Below are 18662 nucleotides of genomic sequence, written 5' to 3'. Positions count from 1 at the left end.
CATATTGCAATATAGGGTATCAGTTATGTAATTCTCAAACAGATACATATAGATACACATGAACACATACAGACACACACAGATGCACACACACAGACACACACACAGATGCACACAGACAGACAGACAGACAGCCAGACAGACACACACACACACACACATGACGTCCCCCCAAACTTAAGACCTGAAAGTTGTATGCCCTTTGACCCAATTCTCTCCAAAGAATCAGGTATTATTTGTTGGTTTCCAGAAGAGAAAGTGGGTGACAGGGAGTCAGAGATGGGAAAAAAGCCTTGTTCATTAAATCCTTGTATCTATTAACCTTGTCAGGAAATAAGCATATTAAGAAAAATCTTTGATTATTCATTTCTAAGAATTATGTGCAAATGGGTAGTCTCTAGATGGTTCCGTAAAGTCAAGGTGTTCAAAGGTATGGAAAATACTCTTCACAAAATATAAATTTTATAGACATACTAGGTGAGGTATATGCTATGATTACTTGTCTAATGAAAAGCTATTGGCATTAAAGTAATGGCGAATGATGTAGCAAGCTTAATAATATCTTTGCTTATTGAAGCAATGGCATTTTGATTGATTTTTACTGTCTGCCTGGGCTTTTGTCTGCATTCTTCAAAGGTTTCATTTGCATCCATTTTTATTTCACAATAAAATTACTCCGAGGACTCACACATGATACTCTCTTTTCAGAAGGTGAACTGCCCATGTGCGTTTAGACCCTGCTTTCCCGCCATTGAGATGAAACAAAACCCTTAACAGGTGGTTAAATACATAGAAGTGCTTGGAAAAAAAAGGGCTTCCAGAGAGAGCCGCCTAGAGACCAGAAACTAATCGATCCCATTTCCAGAAACCAGGTAAAAGAGACCAAAGCCGAAACTCACCTGGGAAGGCATGGTAGAGATGACACATCCTTCCTCACAGAAACTCAAAGAACCAGATTCAGTAAGGAGTAAAAAAAGGATGGCAGTTGGACATGGGACACAGAGATGAAGTAAAGAGTGTCAGGAAGACAAACAACTAATAGATTACTACAGTGAAATGTAGGAGACTATTTTAAAAATTGGGCTAGGCAGGACAGAAACCATATGTAAATACCTAAACCACACAAACTTCTCCACAGCAAGAAAATAAGAAAAGCAAAATATGAGCAGACTAGTAGAAGATGATCACAATAGTAATGCTTAGGAAAAATGGATAGAGAAATTACAGGCAATTCAGACAAACAGAAAGAACAGAAAGCATCCCCAAAGCTGCTAAATGTCACTGGTACTCAGAACAAGTCAGTTGGAAGGATTGACTCCTTTGTGCCCCCAGCTACCAATATGCACATATCAAAATATTAGATGAGAAAACAATCCTGCTGTGTGATCTGGTGTCCTGTGTGAATGACAGTCAACAATACTTACGTCTGTTGTCTGTTATTTTGCATCTTGAAATCATCTGCTGAGCATAAAAGAATTTCCAACGAGGCTTGTATGGGAAAGCTAACAAGCTAGAACCCACGTAGATACCTCTGCTTCACTAACTGTGGTACAATCAGGTAATAGAGCTCTGTGGCTGACACTACACTTCTTGGAAGGGGAATCTCTAAAATGTTAAGAAAAAAGCCATAGAATAATGCCATCAAGTCAGTTCCATGATCACAGTACTTGTGCTGGTGAACACTTGCTATTATGTTTAATATGCACGGAGAGGCACAGAGCACTGCATCCTGAAGGAGTCTTTACTTTCCTCATGGCTACTCCCCAAAGGGAAACAGATGGAGTGTGGGGAGTGGATGGTTGCTTCCTATGTTTTAATATTTGCTTCTTGGATATTTGGTATTTTTAAAAAAGTCATTGGTTAGTTTGTGGTACTAAAAATAATATTAAATTAAACACATTAACCCTATATTTAAAAGACTCATCTTAAAAATATATCCACGAGGAAATACTTTATAAAATAGTGGAAGAAATACAGCCACCAGCTGATATATTTTATTGAAATACATGGTAGTGGATGCAGGGGATAATTAAAAAAACCTTTCTGAGAACTGATTAGAAAAAACATCCATTTTGCTTGAGGTAGGACAAAAGGAGAACTCTACTGGCTGGACCCAGAGTGAATCACAGGCACATCTGACCTGTGCAAGTCGGACAAACAGTGTGTGTGAGTCATCAGGGGCTGAGTGGGTCAGGGAGAGTCAGTGCATTGCAAACAGATGCAGACATTTCAGAAAACTGAGACCAGAGGAAGGCAGTGATAGGGACAGGCACATGACTGGACTTCACTACGAATACGTTTCTCAGGATGTCTGGGCAGGAAGCCAGGCATTCATTCCACCTGACTCCAACACAAAAGGACAGATTGTTGTGTGGTGGTTCTCGCTCCTCTATTTATTTCAAGATCATTATCACTGCTAACAATTTCCCCCCTGAGTAATTGCAGTGTGAATGGCATAGTAATGAATTTATGCGGATTTGACCTAGATTGCTGTATTTGAAGCATGTTGGATGATAATTCAGACAGAGCCAGTGTCCCATGGCCCAGTTTCCCCCCTCTTCATTTTTCTTTTTCTTTCTTTTTTTTTTTTGTGATTTCTTTTCTGTTCCTTTTGGATTCTTTGATCAGTGGAAATGCTACTAACTAATAAATTGGTTATGGGAAGAATTGTCAGAGAATAGGTGATCAGGGAGAGGAGCAGGGCGGTCTCTACCTTGTGTCTGCCTTCCTTAGTTTTATTGCGCTGTAACTAAAAAGCTTGTGCATTTTAGGCACCTAGCCTGAGGATTAGTATGTTGTGCAGCTCAAGTTAAGTCCTTGATTCAAGTTAATTCAAGTTAATACCTTGACCAAGAAGTTCTGACACAGTCTTTTTAAACCACAGTTTGGATTAAAATGTATTGGGTACTAGAAATTAATATATAAAGATTCAGACCCTTAATGCATGTGATGACTCCAAGGATAGCTTTTCCCATTTGACTTTTTCACTTATATCTGAGATGAGAAGCTTCTTCAACGCGTCTCACCGTGGCTGTCCCTCAGCACCCCCACTTGATGTGTCTCTCAATGGTTATGCCCCAGCATCCTCATGGCTGCCATTCAACCCTCTGACAGTCTGAACTTCTCAGGCTTCTCATTTCCTATGGATACATCTGAGTCTTCCTCTTTAATTTTGCAGGTTGCTAGGATTGAGCCTGTCTTTAGAAGGAAAAGTAATTCCTAGATTCAGGTTTTAGAGGTATGTGGAGGAGGTACTTTGAACTTTTATGAAAGGGCAGGAATAATGGCTTAATTAGAAGATAAGACTTGAACACATGGTCCCCCAGCTTCTCTCATCCAGTGACCATCATCCTGTGAGAATGTGATGAAATCACCTCACCAGATTCTAGTGATTTCCCAGTCACCAGACCTGAAAGAAAGACATTTATTTTCTCTTCATTTTACCATGTATGTTGTATTCTGCAACAGTGGCAGAAGACGTGTGGAGACACACCTGGGATAGCTGTATGCCTTCCCCATCACCTCCTAACAAACACCACTTTTAACTGGGCTTAATTTCCTGGTGTTTTCATTTGTTGATTTATTTATAAGCCCATTATATTTAAGGCTTAAGATAAACATAACTTTCAGATCTAATACCAGAAGACTTTCTCCAAACATATAGCCATCCCTATAGTCAAATTAGAAGTCAGTTTTCAAACACATTTGATGCTTTTCAGTAGCACACAGGTTATTCTGGGAGTCTCCAAGTAGGGTACACTGGGATGATAGTTGACTTCTCCATCCAACAATTTGGGACACAAATGGAGATGGTTAAGGACTACAGGGTGGGGTAATGTTAAAAGAGTTAAAGGACTTTAAGAAAAATAGTTCCCTGGTCTTTAACTGTTTCCTCCTCCTCCAACAGGTCTGCTTGAGAAAGGCCTGAGGTCGCCTGCCTTCCATGCATCTATACCTCTTTTCAGACTCAGCCTCATTCTCCCTTACAAAATGTGAAGGACTCTTGGGTAATCCACCCAGCCAAGAAGTCAGTAAAAGCCAAACCAACATTAGCTGTGGTGCAAAGGGCTAACATGAGCCTGCATTTTCTCTTCAGAGTGAGACCGGGGAGGAAGGAACTGATGCCCAACAATGCAGTGGAGTACAGCAAGATGGTTGTCGCCTGAACTTCCCAGCCTCAGTGACAGTTAGAAATAGATGTCTTCTCTTTGTGCTGTTCCAGTCTAAGTCTGTTAAAGCAGTAGAAAATACATGAAGGCCCCATTTTTTCAGATTTTATCTATTCTCTTCAGTATCTGAGCACTTCAAACACCAATACACCACTGCTCTGCCATGCTCCCAACTCCTCAGTCTTTGTGACTGCCAGACATGAACCCGCTTCTCCCTCTTTTTCACTATAATTTATTTATTTATTTATTTACTTATTTATTTATTCACTCATTCACTTTATACCCTAATCACAGGCTCCCTTCCACTTCTCTTTCCAATCCCACTTTCACAAACCCTTGCCTCCCATTATTCTCTCCCCTTCTCCTCAGAGAAGGGCAAATCCCCTCATAGGTACCAACCTGCCTTGAACATCCAGTTTTAGTAAAACTAAGTGTGTCTTCTCCCACCAAGGCCTGATAAGGCAGTTCAGCTAGGGAAAGGGGTTCCAAAGGCAGGCAACAGAGTCAGTGATGGCCTCCTCCAATTGTTAGAGGACCCACATGAAGACCAAGCTGCATATCTTCTACAAATGTGTAGGGGGCCTAGGCCTAGTCCCTATATACTCTTCGGTTGGTGGTTCAGTTTCTGTGAGTTCCCATGGTCCCCAAGAAATACTCAAGAGAAGTAGAAGGCAGGAAACAATCAAACTCAGGGTTGAAATCAGTAAATTAGAAACGAAGAGAACAAAATAAAGAAGCAAAAAAGCAGAGAGCTGGATCTTAGAAAAAATCAACAAGATAGACAAAGTCTTATCCAAACTAACTAAACGACAGAAAAATAGTATCCAGATCAATAAAATCAGAAATGAAAAGGGAGATATAACAACAGACACTGAGGAAATTCAACGAATCATTAGTTCTTACTTCAAAAGTCTATAGTCCACAAAATTGGAAAATCTAAATGAAATGCTCGAATTTCTTGATGGATACAACTTACAAAGTTAAATTATGATTAGGTAAGCAATTTACATAGACCTTTAACCCCAAAGAAATAGCAGCAGTCATTAAAAGTACCATTCCATAAAAAAAGTCCAAGGCCAGATGGTTTTTGGTTTTAGTATAGAATTCTACCAGACTTTTATTTTTTCTTTTTTTCTTTTTTTCTTTGTTTTGTTTTATTGTTTTTATTATTTTTTTTATTTTTTATTTTTTTAAATTTTATTTATTTATTTATTTATTTATTTATTTATTTATTTATTTATTTTTTAATTAGGTAATTTCCTCAATTACATTTCCAATGCTATCCAAAAAGTCCCCAATACACTCCCCACCCCAGTCCCCCACCCACCCACCCCCACCCCTTGGCCCTGGCATTCCCCTGTACTGGGGCATATAAAGTTGGCAAGTCCAATGGGCCTCTCTTTCCAGTGATGGCCTACTAGGCCATCTTTTGATACAAATGCAGCTAGAGACAAGAGCTCTGGGGTACTGGTTAGTTCATAATAATGATCCACCTATGGGGTTGCAGTTCCCTTTAGCTCCTTGGGTACTTTCTCTAGCTCCTCCCTTGGGGGCCCTGTGATCCATCCAATAGCTGACTGTGAGCATCCACTTCTGTGTTTGCTAGGCCCCGGCATTGTCTCACAAGAGACAGCTATATCTGGGTCCTTTCAGCAAAATCTTGCTAGTGTATGCAATGGTGTCAGCGTTTAGAAGCTGATTATGGGATGGATCCCTGGATATGGCAGTCTTTAGATGGTCCATCCTTTCTTCACAGCTCCAAACTTTATCTCTGTAACTCTTTCCATGGGTGTTTTGTTCCCAATTCCAAGAAGGGACACAGTGTCCACACTTTGGTCTTCGTTCTTCTTGAGTTTCATGCGTTTAACAAATTGTATCTTATATCTTGGGTATCCTAAGTTTTTGGGCTAATATCCACTTATCAGTGAGTACATATTGTGTGAGTTCCTTTGTGATTGGGTTACCTCACTCAGAATGATGCCCTCCAGATCCATCAATTTGCCTAGGAATTTCATAAATTTATTCCTTTTAATAGCTGAGTAGTACTCCATTGTGTAAATGTACCACATTTTCTGTATCCATTCCTCTGTTGAGGGGCATCTGGGTTCTTTCCAGCTTCTGGCTATTATAAATAAGGCTGCTATGAACATAGTGGAGCATGTGTCCTTCTTACCGGTTGGAACATCTTCTGGATATATGCCCAGGAGAGGTATTGCTGGATCCTCTGGTAGTATTATGTCCAATTTTCTGAGGAACCGCCAGACTGATTTCCAGAGTGGTTGTACAAGCTTGCAATCCCACCAACAACGAAGGAGTGTTCCTCTTTCTCCACATCCTCGCCAGCATCTGCTATCACCTGAATTTTTGATCTTAGTTGTACAAGCTTGCAATCCCACCAACAACGAAGGAGTGTTCCTCTTTCTCCACATCCTCGCCAGCATCTGCTATCACCTGAATTTTTGATCTTAGCCATTCTGAATGGTGTGAGGTGGAATCTCAGGGTTGTTTTGATTTGCATTTCCCTGATGATTAAGGATGTTGAACATTTTTTCAGGTGCTTCTCAGCCATTCGGTATTCCAGGTGAGAATTCTTTGTTCAGTTCTGAGCCCCATTTTTTAATGGGGTTATTTGATTTTCTGGAGTCCACCTTCTTGAGTTCCTTATATATATTGGATATTAGTCCCCTATCTGATTTAGGATAGGTAAAGATCCTTTCCCAATCTGTTGGTGGTCTTTTTGTCTTATTGACGGTGTCTTTTGCCTTGCAGAAGCTTTGCAACTTTATGAGGTCCCATTTATCAATTCTCGATCTTACAGCGCAAGCCTTTGCTGTTGTATTCAGGAATTTTTCCCCTGTACCCATATCTTCGAGGCTTTTCCCTACTTTCTCCTCTATAAGTTTCAGTGTCTCTGGTTTTATGTGGAGTTCCTTAATCCACTTAGATTTGACCTCCTGTACAAGGAGATAGCAATGATCAATTCGCATTCTTCTACATGATAAACGCCAGTTGTGCCAGCACCATTTGTTGAAAATGCTGTCTTTTTTCCACTGAATGGTTTTTGAGCCCTTGTCAAAGATCAAGTGACCATAGATATGTGGGTTGATCTCAGGGTCTTCAATTCTGTTCCATTGGTCTACTTGTCTGTCGTTATACCAGTACCATGCAGTTTTTATCACAATTGTTCTGTAGTGCAGCTTTAGGTAAGGCATGGTGATTCCACCAGAGGTTCTTTTATCCTTGAGAAGAGTTTTTGCTATCCTAGGTTTTTTTGTTGTTCCAGATGAATTTGCAGATTGCCCTTTCCAATTCGTTGAAGAATTGTGATGGAATTTTGATGGGGATTGCATTGAATCTGTAGATTGCTTTTGGCAAGATAGCCATTTTTACAATGTTGATCCTGCCAATCCATGAGCATGGGAGGTTTTTCCATCTTCTGAGATCTTCTTTAATTTCTTTCTTCAGGGACTTGAAGTTCTTGTCATACAGATCTTTCACTTCCTTAGTTAGAGTCACGCCAAGGTATTTTACATTGTTTGTGACTATTGAGAAGGGTGTTCTTTCCCTAATTTCCTTCTCTGCTTGTTTATCCTTTGTGTACAGAAAGGCCATTGACTTGCTTGAGTTAATTTTATATCCAGCTACTTCACCGAAGCTATTTATCAGGCTTAGGAGTTCTCTGGTGGAATTTTTAGGGTCACTTATGTATACTATCATATCATCTGCAAAAAGCGATATATTTTTTTTAATTTTTAATATTTTTATTACATATTTTCCTCAATTACATTTCCAATGCTATCCCAAAAGTCCACCATAGCGCCCCCCACTTCCCTACCCACCCATTCCCATTCTTTTGGCCCTGGCATTCCCCTATATTGGGGCATATAAAGTTTGCAAGTCCAATGGGCCTCTCTTTCCATTGATGGCCGACAAGGCCATCTTTCCATACATATGCCGCTAGAGACAAGAGCTCTGGGGTTCTGGTTAGTACATCATGTTGTTCCAACATAGGGTTGCAGATCCCTTTAGCTCCTTGGTTACTTTCTCTAGCTTCTCCATTGGGAGCCCTGTGATACATCCAATAGCTGACTGTGAACATCCACTCCTGTGTTTGCTAGGCCCCGGCATCATCTCACAAGAGACAGCTATATTTGGGTCCTTTCAGCAAAATATTGCTAGTGTATGCAATGGTGTCAGCGTTTAGAAGCTGATTATGGGATGGATCCCTGGATACAGCAGTCTCTAAATGGTCCATCCTTTCATCACAGCTACGAACTTTGTCTCTGTAACTCCTTCCCTGGGTGTTTTGTTCCCAATTCTAAGAAGGTGCACAGTGTCCACACTTTGGTCTTCATTCTTCTTGAGTTTCATGCGTTTAGCAAATTGTATCTTATATCTTGGGTATCCTAAGTTTTGGGCTAATATCCACTTATCAGTGAATACATATTGTGTGAGTTCTTTTGTGATTGTGTTACTTCACTCAAGATGATGCCCTTCAGGTCCATCCATTTGGCTAGGAATTTCATAAATTCATTCTTTTTAATAGCTGAGTAGTACTCCATTGTGTAAATGTACCATAATTTCTGTATCCATTCCTCTGTTGAGGGACATCTGGGTTCTTTCCAGCTTCTGGCTATTATAAATAGGGCTGCTATGAACATAGTGGAGCATGTGTCCTTTTTACCGGTTGGGACATCTTCTGGATATATGCCCAGGAGAGGTATTGCTGGATCCTCCGGTAGTACTATGTCCAATTTTCTGAGGAACCGCCAGACTGATTTCCAGAGTGGTTGTACAAGCTTGCAATCCCACCAACAATGGAGGAGTGTTCCACTTTCTCCACATCCTCGCCAGCATCTGCTGTCACCTGAATTTTTGATCTTAGCCATTCTGACTGGTGTGAGGTGGAATCTCAGGGTTGTTTTGATTTGCATTTCCCTGATGATTAAGGATGTTGAACATTTTTTCAGGTGTTTCTCTGCCATTCGGTATTCCTCAGGTGAGAATTCTTTGTTCAGTTCTGAGCCCCATTTTTTAATGGGGTTATTTGACTTTCTGGAGTCCACCCTCTTGAGTTCTTTATATATATTGGATATTAGTCCCTTATCTGATTTAGGATAGGTGAAGATCCTTTCCCAATCTGTTGGTGTTTTTTTTGTCTTATTGATGGTGTCTTTAGCCTTGCAGAAGCTTTGTAGTTTCACGAGGTCCCACTTGTCAATTCTCGATCTTACAGCACAAGCCATTACTGTTCTATTCAGGAATTTTTCCCCTGTGCCCATATCTTCAAGGCTTTTCCCCACTTTCTCCTCTATAAGTTTCAGTGTCTCTGGTTTTATGTGAAGATCCTTGATCCACTTAGACTTGACCTTAGTACAAGGAGATAGTAATGGATCGATTCGCATTCTTCTACATGTTAACAACCAGTTGTGCCAGCACCATTTGTTGAAAATGCTGTCTTTCTTCCACTGGATGTTTTTAGCTCCCTTGTCGAAGATCAAGTGACCGTAGGTGTGTGGGTTCATTTCTGGGTCTTCAATTCTATTCCATTGGTCTATTTGTCTGTCACTATACCAGTACCATGCAGTTTTTATCACAATTGCTCTGTAGTAGAGCTTTAGGTCCGGCATGGTGATTCCACCAGAGGTTCTTTTATCCTTGAGAAGAGTTTTTGCTATCCTAGGTTTTTTGTTATTCCAGATGAATTTGCAGATTGCACTTTCTAATTCGTTGAAGAATTGATTTGGAATTTTGATGGGGATTGCATTGAATCTGTAGATTGCTTTTGGCAAGATAGCCATTTTTACAATGTTGATCCTGCCAATCCATGAGCATGGGAGATCTTTCCATCTTCTGAGATCTTCTACAATTTCTTTCTTCAGAGACTTGAAGTTTTTATCATACAGATCTTTCACTTCCTTAGTTAGAGTCACGCCAAGATATTTTATATTCTTTGTGACTATTGAGAAGGGTGTTGTTTCCCTAATTTCTTTCTCAGCCTGTTTATTCTTTGTGTAGAGAAAGGCCATTGATTTGTTTGAGTTAATTTTATATCCAGCTACTTCACCGAAGCTGTTTATCAGGCTTAGGAGTTCTCTGGTGGAATTTTTAGGGTCACTTATATATACTATCATATCATCTGCAAAGAGTGATATTTTGACTTCATCTTTTCCAATTTGTATCCCTTTGATCTCCTTTTGTTGTCGAATTGCTCTGGCTAGGACTTCAAGTACAATGTTGAATAGGTATGGAGAAAGTGGACAGCCTTGTCTAGTCCCTGATTTTAGAGGGATTGCTTCAAGCTTCTCACCATTTACTTTGATGTTGGCTACTGGTTTGCTGTAGATTGCTTTTATCATGTTTAGGTATGGGCCTTGAATTCCTGATCTTTCCAAGACTTTTATCATGAATGGGTGTTGGATCTTGTCAAATGCTTTTTCCGCATCTAACGAGATGACCATGTGGTTTTTGTCTTTGAGTTTGTTTATATACTGGATTACGTTGATGGATTTCCGTATATTGAACCATCCCTGCATCCCTGGGATGAAACCTACTTGGTCAGGATGGATGATTGTTTTGATGTGTTCTTGGATTCGGGTAGCAAGAACTTTATTGAGGATTTTTGCATCAATATTCATAAGGGATATTGGTCTGAAGTTTTCTATCTTTGTTGGGTCTTTTTGTGGTTTAAGTATCAGAGTAATTGTGGCTTCATAGAATGAGTTGGATAGAGTACCTTCTGTTTCTATTTTGTGGAATAGTTTGTGAAGAACTGGGATTAGATCTTCTTTGAAGGTCTGATAGAACTCTGCACTAAACCCATCTGGTCCTGGGCTTTTTTTAGTTGGGAGACTATTAATGACTGCTTCTATTTCTTTGGGGGATATAGGGCTGTTTAGATCATTAACCTGATCTTGATTCAACTTTGGTACCTGGTATCTGTCTAGGAACTTCTCCATTTCATCCAGGTTCTCCAGTTTTATTGAGTATAGCCTTTGGTAGAAGGATCTGATGGTGTTTTGGATGTCTTCAGGATCTGTTGTTATGTCTCCTTTTTCATTTCTGATTTTGTTAATTAGGATGCTTTCCCTGTGCCCTCTAGTGAGTCTGGCTAAGGGTTTATCTATCTTGTTGATTTTCTCAAAGAACCAGCTCCTTGATTGGTTCATTCTTTGAATAGTTTTTCTTGTTTCCACTTGGTTGATTTCACCCCTGAGTTTGATTATTTCCTGCCGTCTACTCCTCTTGGGTGAATTTGCTTCCTTTTGTTCTAGTGCTTTTAGGTGTGTTGTCAAGCTGCTAATGTGTGCTCTCTCTAGTTTCCTTTTGGAGGCACTCAGAGCTATGAGTTTTCCTCTTAGAAATGCTTTCATTGCGTCCCATAAGTTTGGGTATGTTGTGGCTTCATTTTCATTGAACTCTAAAAAGTCCTTAATTTCTTTCAAAAAGTGATATTTTGACTTCTTCTTTTCTGATTTGTATCCCCTTGATCTCCTTTTGTTGTCTAATTGCTCTGGCTAGGACTTCAAGTACAATGTTGAATAGGTAGGGAGAGAGTGGGCAGCCTTGTCTAGTCCCTGATTTTAGTGGGATTGCTTCCAGCATCTCAGCATTTACTTTGATGGATTTTCGTATATTGAACCATCCTTGCATCCCTGGGATGAATCCTACTTGGTCAGGATGGATGATTGTTTTGATGTGTTCTTGAATTCGGTTAGCGAGAACTTTATTGAGGATTTTTGCATCAATATTCATAAGGGAAATTGGTCTGAAGTTCTCTATTTTTGTTGGGTCTTTATGTGGTTTAGGTATCAGAGTAATTGTGGCTTCATAGAATGAGTTGGGTAGAGTACCTTCTGTTTCTATTTTGTGGAATAGTTTGTGAAGAACTGGGATTAGTTCTTCTTTGAAGGTTTGATAGAACTCTGCACTAAACCCATCTGGTCCTGGGCTTTTTTTGGTTGGGATACTATTAATGACTGCATCTATTTCTTTTGGGGATATGGGACTGTTTAGATCATTAACCTGATATTGATTTAACTTTGGTACCTGGTATCTGTCTAGAAACTTGTCCATTTCATCCAGGATCTCCAGTTTTGTTGAGTATAGCCTTTTGTAGAATGATCTGATGGTGTTTTGGATTTCTTCAGAGTCTCTTGTTATGTCTCCCTTTTCATTTCTGATTTTGTTAATTAGGATGCTTTCCCTGTGCCCTCTAGTGAGTCTGGCTAAGGGTTTATCTATCTTGTTGATTTTCTCAAAGAACCAGCTCGTCAATTGGTTGATTCTTTGAATTGTTCTTCTTGTTTCCACTTGGTTGATTTCACCCCTGAGTTTGATTATTTCTTGCCGTCTACTCCTCTTGGGTGAATTTGCTTCCTTTTGTTCTAGAGCTTTTAGGTGTGTTGTCAAGCTGCTAATGTGTGCTCTCTCTAGTTTCTTTTTGGAGGCACTCAGAGCTATGAGTTTTCCTCTTAGAAATGCTTTCAGTGTGTCCCATAAGTTTGGGTATGTTGTGGCTTCATTTTCATTAAACTCCAGAAAGTCCTTAATTTCTTTCTTTATTCCTTCCTTGACCAAGGTATCATTGAGAAGAGTGTTGTTTAGTTTCCACGTGTGTGTTGGCTTTCTATTATTTATTTTGTTATTGAAGATCAGCCTTAGTCCATGGTGATCTGATAGGTTGCATGGGACAATTTCAATATTTTTGTATATATTGAGGCTTGTTTTGTGACCAATTATGTGGTCAATTTTGGAGAAGGTACCGTGAGGTGCTGAGAAGAAGGTATATCCTTTCGTTTTAGGATAAAATGTTCGGTAGATATCTGTCAGATCCATTTGTTTCATAACCTCTGTTAGTTTCACTGTGTCCCTGTTTAGTTTCTGTTTCCATGATCTGTCCATTGGTGAAAGTGGTGTGTTGAAGTCTCCCACTATTATTGTGTGAGGTGCAATGTGTGCTTTGAGCTTTACTAAAGTATCTTTAATGAATGAGGCTGCCCTTGTATTTGGCGCATAGATATTCAGAAGTGATAGTTCCTCTTGGAGGATTTTACCTTTGATGAGAATGAAGTGCCCTTCCTTATCTTTTTTGATGACTTTGGGTTGGAAGTCAATCTTATCAGATATTATAATGGCTACTCCAGCTTGTTTCTTCATACCATTTGCTTTGAAAATTGTTTTCCAGCCTTTCATTCTGAGGTAGTGTCTATCTTTTTCTCTGAGATGAGTTTCCTGTAAGCAGCAAAATGTTGGGTCCTGTTTCTGTAGCCAGCCTGTTAGTCTATGTCTTTTTATTGGGGAGTTGAGTCCATTGATATTAAGAGATATTAGGGAGAAGTAATTGTTGCTCCCTTTTATTTTTGTTGTTAGAGTTGGTGTTCTGTTTTTGTGGCTGTCTTCTTTTAGGTTTGTTAAGGGATTACCTTCTTGCTTTTTCTATGACGTGGTTTCCGTCCTTGTATTGGTTTTTTTCTGTTATTATCCTTTGAAGTGCTGGATTCGTGGAAAGATAATGTGTGAATTTGGTTTTATCGTGGAATACTTTGGTTTCTCCATCTATGGTAATTGAGAGTTTGGCTGGGTATAGTAGCCTGGGCTGGAAATTGTGTTCTCTAAGTTTCTGTATAACATCTGGCTTTCATAGTCTCTGGTGAAAAATCCGGTGTAATTCTTTTTTTTTTTTTTTTTTGGTTTTTGAGACAGGGTTTCTCTGTGTAGCCCTGGCTGTCCTGGCACTCACTTTGTAGACCAGGCTGGCCTCGAACTCAGAAATCCGCCTGCCTCTGCCTCCCGAGTGCTGGGACTAAAGGCGTGCGCCACCACGCCCGGCTTTTTTTTTTTTTTTCGGTGTAATTCTGATAGGCTTGCCTTTATATGTTATTTGACCTTTTTCCCTTACTGCTTTTAGTATTCTATCATTATTTAGTGCATTTGTTGTTCTGATTATTATGTGTCAGAAGGAATTTTTTTCTGGTCCAGTCTATTTGGAGTTCTGTAAGCTTCTTGTATGTTCATGGGCATCTCTTTCTTTAGGTTTGGGAAGTTTTCTTCTATAATTTTGTTGAATATATTTGCTGGTCCTTTGAGTTGAAAATCTTCATTCTCATCTACTCCTATTATCCGTAGGTTTGGTCTTCTCATTTTGTCCTGGATTTCCTGGATATTTTGAGTTAGGATCTTTTTGGATTTTGTATTTTCTTTGATTGTCGTGCTGATGTTCTCTATGGAGTCTTCTGCACCTGAGATTCTCTCTTCCATCTCTTGTATTCTGTTGCTGATGCTTGTATCTATGGTTCCAGATTTCTTTCCTAGTGTTTCTATCTCCAGTGTTTCCTCAATTTGGGTTTTCTTCATTGTTTCTACTTCCCTTTTTAGGTCTTGGATGGTTTTATTCAATTCCATCACCTGTTTGGTCTGGTTTTCCTGCAATTCTTTAATGGATTTTTGTGCTTCCTCTTTAATGTCTTCTACCTGTTTAGCAGTGTTCTCCTGCAATTCTTTGAGGGATTTTTGTGCTTCCTCTTTAATGTCTTCTACCTGTTTAGCAGTGTTTTCCTGCAATTCTTTAAGGGATTTTTGTACTTCCTCTTTAATGTCTTCTATCTGTTTAGCAGTGTTCTTTTTCAATTCTTTAAGGGATTTTTTGCTTCCTCTTTAATGTCTTCTACCTGTTTACCAGTGTTCTTTTGTATTTCTTTAAGTGTGTTATTAAAGTCCTTCTTGATGTCCTCTACCATCATCGTGAGATATGCTTTTAGAACCGGGTCTAGCTTTTCCGGTGTGTTGGGGTGCCCTGGACTGGGCGAAGTTGGAGTGCTGGGTTCTGATGATGGTGAGTGGTCTTGGTTTCTGTTAGTAAGGTTCTTATGTTTACCTTTCGCCACCTGGTAATCTCTGGGGTTAGTTGTTATTGTTGTCACTGTTTAAAGATTGGAGCAGACTCTGTGTTCCACTCACCAGAAGTCTTAAAATCCTGTGGCGGGTGTTGTGGGTAGCTGGCGAGTGTCAGCAGACCCTGAGCTCTAGCTACCCCGGTGCTGTTCAGACCGGAAGAGGCTTGTGGCCCTACTCAGGCCGGTTTTCTGCTTCCCTAACTAATGCAGTCTCAGTTCCCGCGCGCAATTGGATTGGAGCAGAAGCTGTGTTCTACTCACCAGAAGTCTCAAGATCCTGTGGCGGGTGTCGTGGGTAGCTGGAGGGTGTCAGCCGACCCTGCGCTCTAGCTACCCAGGTGCTGGTCAGACCCGAAGAGCTCTACCAGACTTTTAAAGAAGAGCTAATTCCCATCTTCTTCAAACTATTCCACAAAATAGAAACAGAAGGAGCATGGCTAGCCTTATAGAATAAAGCTGGCAGTGTCATTTAAGGCACACTTCAGACATCAATTGAGTGGATTAAATGGATAGCTTCAAAATTATAAGGTAATTTTTCTTTATATGTTACTTGGCCTTTATCCCTAGTGACTTTTAATAGTCCTTCTTTATTATATGGTGGAAAGAATTTCCTTTTTGGTCTACTTTATTTGGTGTTCTGTAAGCTTCTTGTTCATTTTATTTATAGGCATCTCATTCTTTAGGTTAGGGAAATATTTTTCTATGATTTTTTAAAAAAAAATTTATTAGGTATTTTCCTCATTTACATTTCCAATGCTATCCAAAAAGTCCCCAATACACCCCCCCCACTCCCCGACCCACCCACTCCCACTTTTTGGCCCTGGCGTTCCCCTATACTGGGGCATATAAAGTTTGCAAGTCCAATGGGCCTCTCTTTCCAGTGATGGCCGACTAGGCCATCTTTTGATACATATGCAGCTAGAGTCAAGAGCTCTGGGGTACTGGTTAGTTCATAATGTTGTTCTACCTATAGGGTTGCAGATCCCTTTAGCTCCTTAGGTACTTTCTCTAGCTCCCCATTGGGGGCCCTGTGATCCATCCAATAGCTGACTGTGAGCATCCACTTCTGTGTTTGCTAGGCCCCGGCATTGTCTCACAAGGGACAGCTATATCTGGGTCCTTTAAGCAAAATCTTGCTAGTGTATGCAATGGTGTCAGCGTTTGGAAGCTGATTATGGGATGGATCCCTGGATATGGCAGTCTTTAGATGGTCCATCCTTTCTTCACAGCTCCAAACTTTATCTCTGTAACTCTTTCCATGGGTGTTCCCAATTCTAAGAAGGGGCACAGTGTCCACACTTTGGTATTCGTTCTTCTTGAGATTCATGGTTTAACACATTGTATCTTATATCTTGGGTATCCTAAGTTTTTGGGCTAATATCCACTTATCAGTGAGTACATATTGTGTGAGTTCCTTTGTGATTGTGTTACCACACTCAGGATAATGCCCTCCATGTCCATCCATTTGCCTAGGAATTTCATAAATTCATTCCTTTTAATAGCTGAGTAGTACTCCATTGTGTAAATGTACCACATTTTCTGTATTCATTCCTCTGTTGAGGGGCATCTGGGTTCTTTCCAGCTTCTGGCTATTATAAATAAGGCTGCTATGAACAGAGTGGAGCATGTGTACTTCTTACCGGTTGGAACATCTTCTGGATATAAACCCAAGAGAGGTATTGCTGGATCCTCTGGTAGTATTATGTGCAATTTTCTGAGGAACCGCCAAACTGATTTCCAGAGTGGTTGTACAAGCTTGCAATCCCACCAACAATGGAGGAGTGTTCCTCTTTCTCCACATCCTCGCCAGCATATGCTGTCACCTGAGTTTTTTGATCTTAGCCATTCTGACTGGTGTGAGGTGGAATCTCAGGGTTGTTTTGATTTGCATTTCCCTGATGATTGAGGATGTTGAACAGTTTTTCAGGTGCTTCTCTGCCATTCGGTATTCCTCAGGTGAGAATTGTTTGTTCAGTTCTGAGCCCCATTTTTTAATGGGGTTATTTGATTTTCTGGAGTCCACCTTCTTGAGTTCTTTATATATATTGGGTATTAGTCCCCTATCTGATTTAGGATAGGTAAAGATCCTTTCCCAATCTGTTGGTGGTCTTTTTGTCTTATTGACGGTGTCTTTTGCCTTGCAGAAGCTTTGCAACTTTATGGGGTCCCATTTATCAATTCTCGATCTTACAGCACAAGCCATTGCTGTTCTATTCAGGAAATTTTCCCCTGTACCCGTATCTTCGAGGCTTTTCCCTACTTTCTCCTCTATAAGTTTCAGAGTCTCTGGTTTTATGTGGAGTTCCTTAATCTACTTAGATTTGACCTTAGTACAAGGAGATAAGAATGGATCAATTCACATTCCTCTACATGATAACCGCCAGGTGTGCAAGCACCATTTGTTGAAAATGCTGTCTTTCTTCCACTGGATGGTTTTTGTTCCCTTGTCAAAGATCAAGTGACCATAGGTGTGTGGGTTCATCTCATTGTCTTCAATTCTGTTCTATTGGTCTACTTGTCTGTCGTTATACCAGTACCATGCAGTTTTTATCACAATTGCTCTGTAGTACAGCTTTAGGTCAGGCATGGTGATTCCACCAGAGGTTCTTTTATCCTTGAGAAGAGTTTTTGCTATCCTAGGTTTTTTGTTGTTCCAGAGGAATTTACAGATTGCCCTTTCTAATTCCTTTAAGAATTGAGTTGGAATTTTGATGGGGATTGCATTGAATCTCTTGATTGCTTTTGGCAAGATAGCCATTTTTACAATGTTGATCCTGCCAATCCATGAGCATGAGAGATCTTTCCATCTTCTGAGATCTTCTTTAATTTCTTTCTTCAGAGATTTGAAGTTTTTATCATACAGATCTTTCACTTCCTTAGTTAGAGTCACTCCAAGGTATTTTATATTATTTGTGACTATTGAGAAGGGTGTTGTTTCCCTAATTTCTTTCTCAGCCTGTTTATCCTTTGTGTACAGAAAGGCCATTGACTTGCTTGAGTTAATTTTATATCCAGCTACTTCATTGAAGCTGTTTATCAGGCTTAGGTGTTCTCTGGTGGAATTTTTAGGGTCACTTATATATACTATCATATCATCTGCAAAAAGTGATATTTTGACTTCATCTGTTCCAATTTGTATCCCCTTGACCTCCTTTTGTTGTCTAATTGCTCTGGCTAGGACTTCAAGTACAATGTTGAATAGGTAGGGAGAGAGTGGACAGCCTTGTCTAGTCCCTGATTTTAGTGGGATTTCTTCCAGCTTCTCACCATTTACTTTGATGTTGGCTACTGGTTTGCTGTAGATTGCTTTTATCATGGTTAGATATGGGCCTTGAACTCCTGATCTTTCCAAGACTTTTATCATGAATGGGTGTTAGATTTTGTCAAATGTTTTCTCAACATCTAACGAGATGATCATGTGGTTTTTGTCTTTGAGTTTGTTTATATACTGGATTACGTTGATGGATTTCTGTATACTGAGTCATCCTTGCATCCCTGGGATGAAACCTACTTGGTCAGGATGGATGATTGTTTTGATGTGTTCTTGGATTCAGTTAGCGAGAACTTTATTGAGGATTTTTGCATCAATATTCATAAG

Source organism: Mus caroli, unplaced genomic scaffold (assembly GCF_978045245.1).
Source record: "Mus caroli unplaced genomic scaffold, Mus_caroli_1 scaffold_6, whole genome shotgun sequence".
Lineage (NCBI taxonomy): Eukaryota > Metazoa > Chordata > Mammalia > Rodentia > Muridae > Mus > Mus caroli.
The sequence above is the reverse complement of the archived record's forward strand: the minus strand, read 5'-3'. Positions refer to the sequence as shown.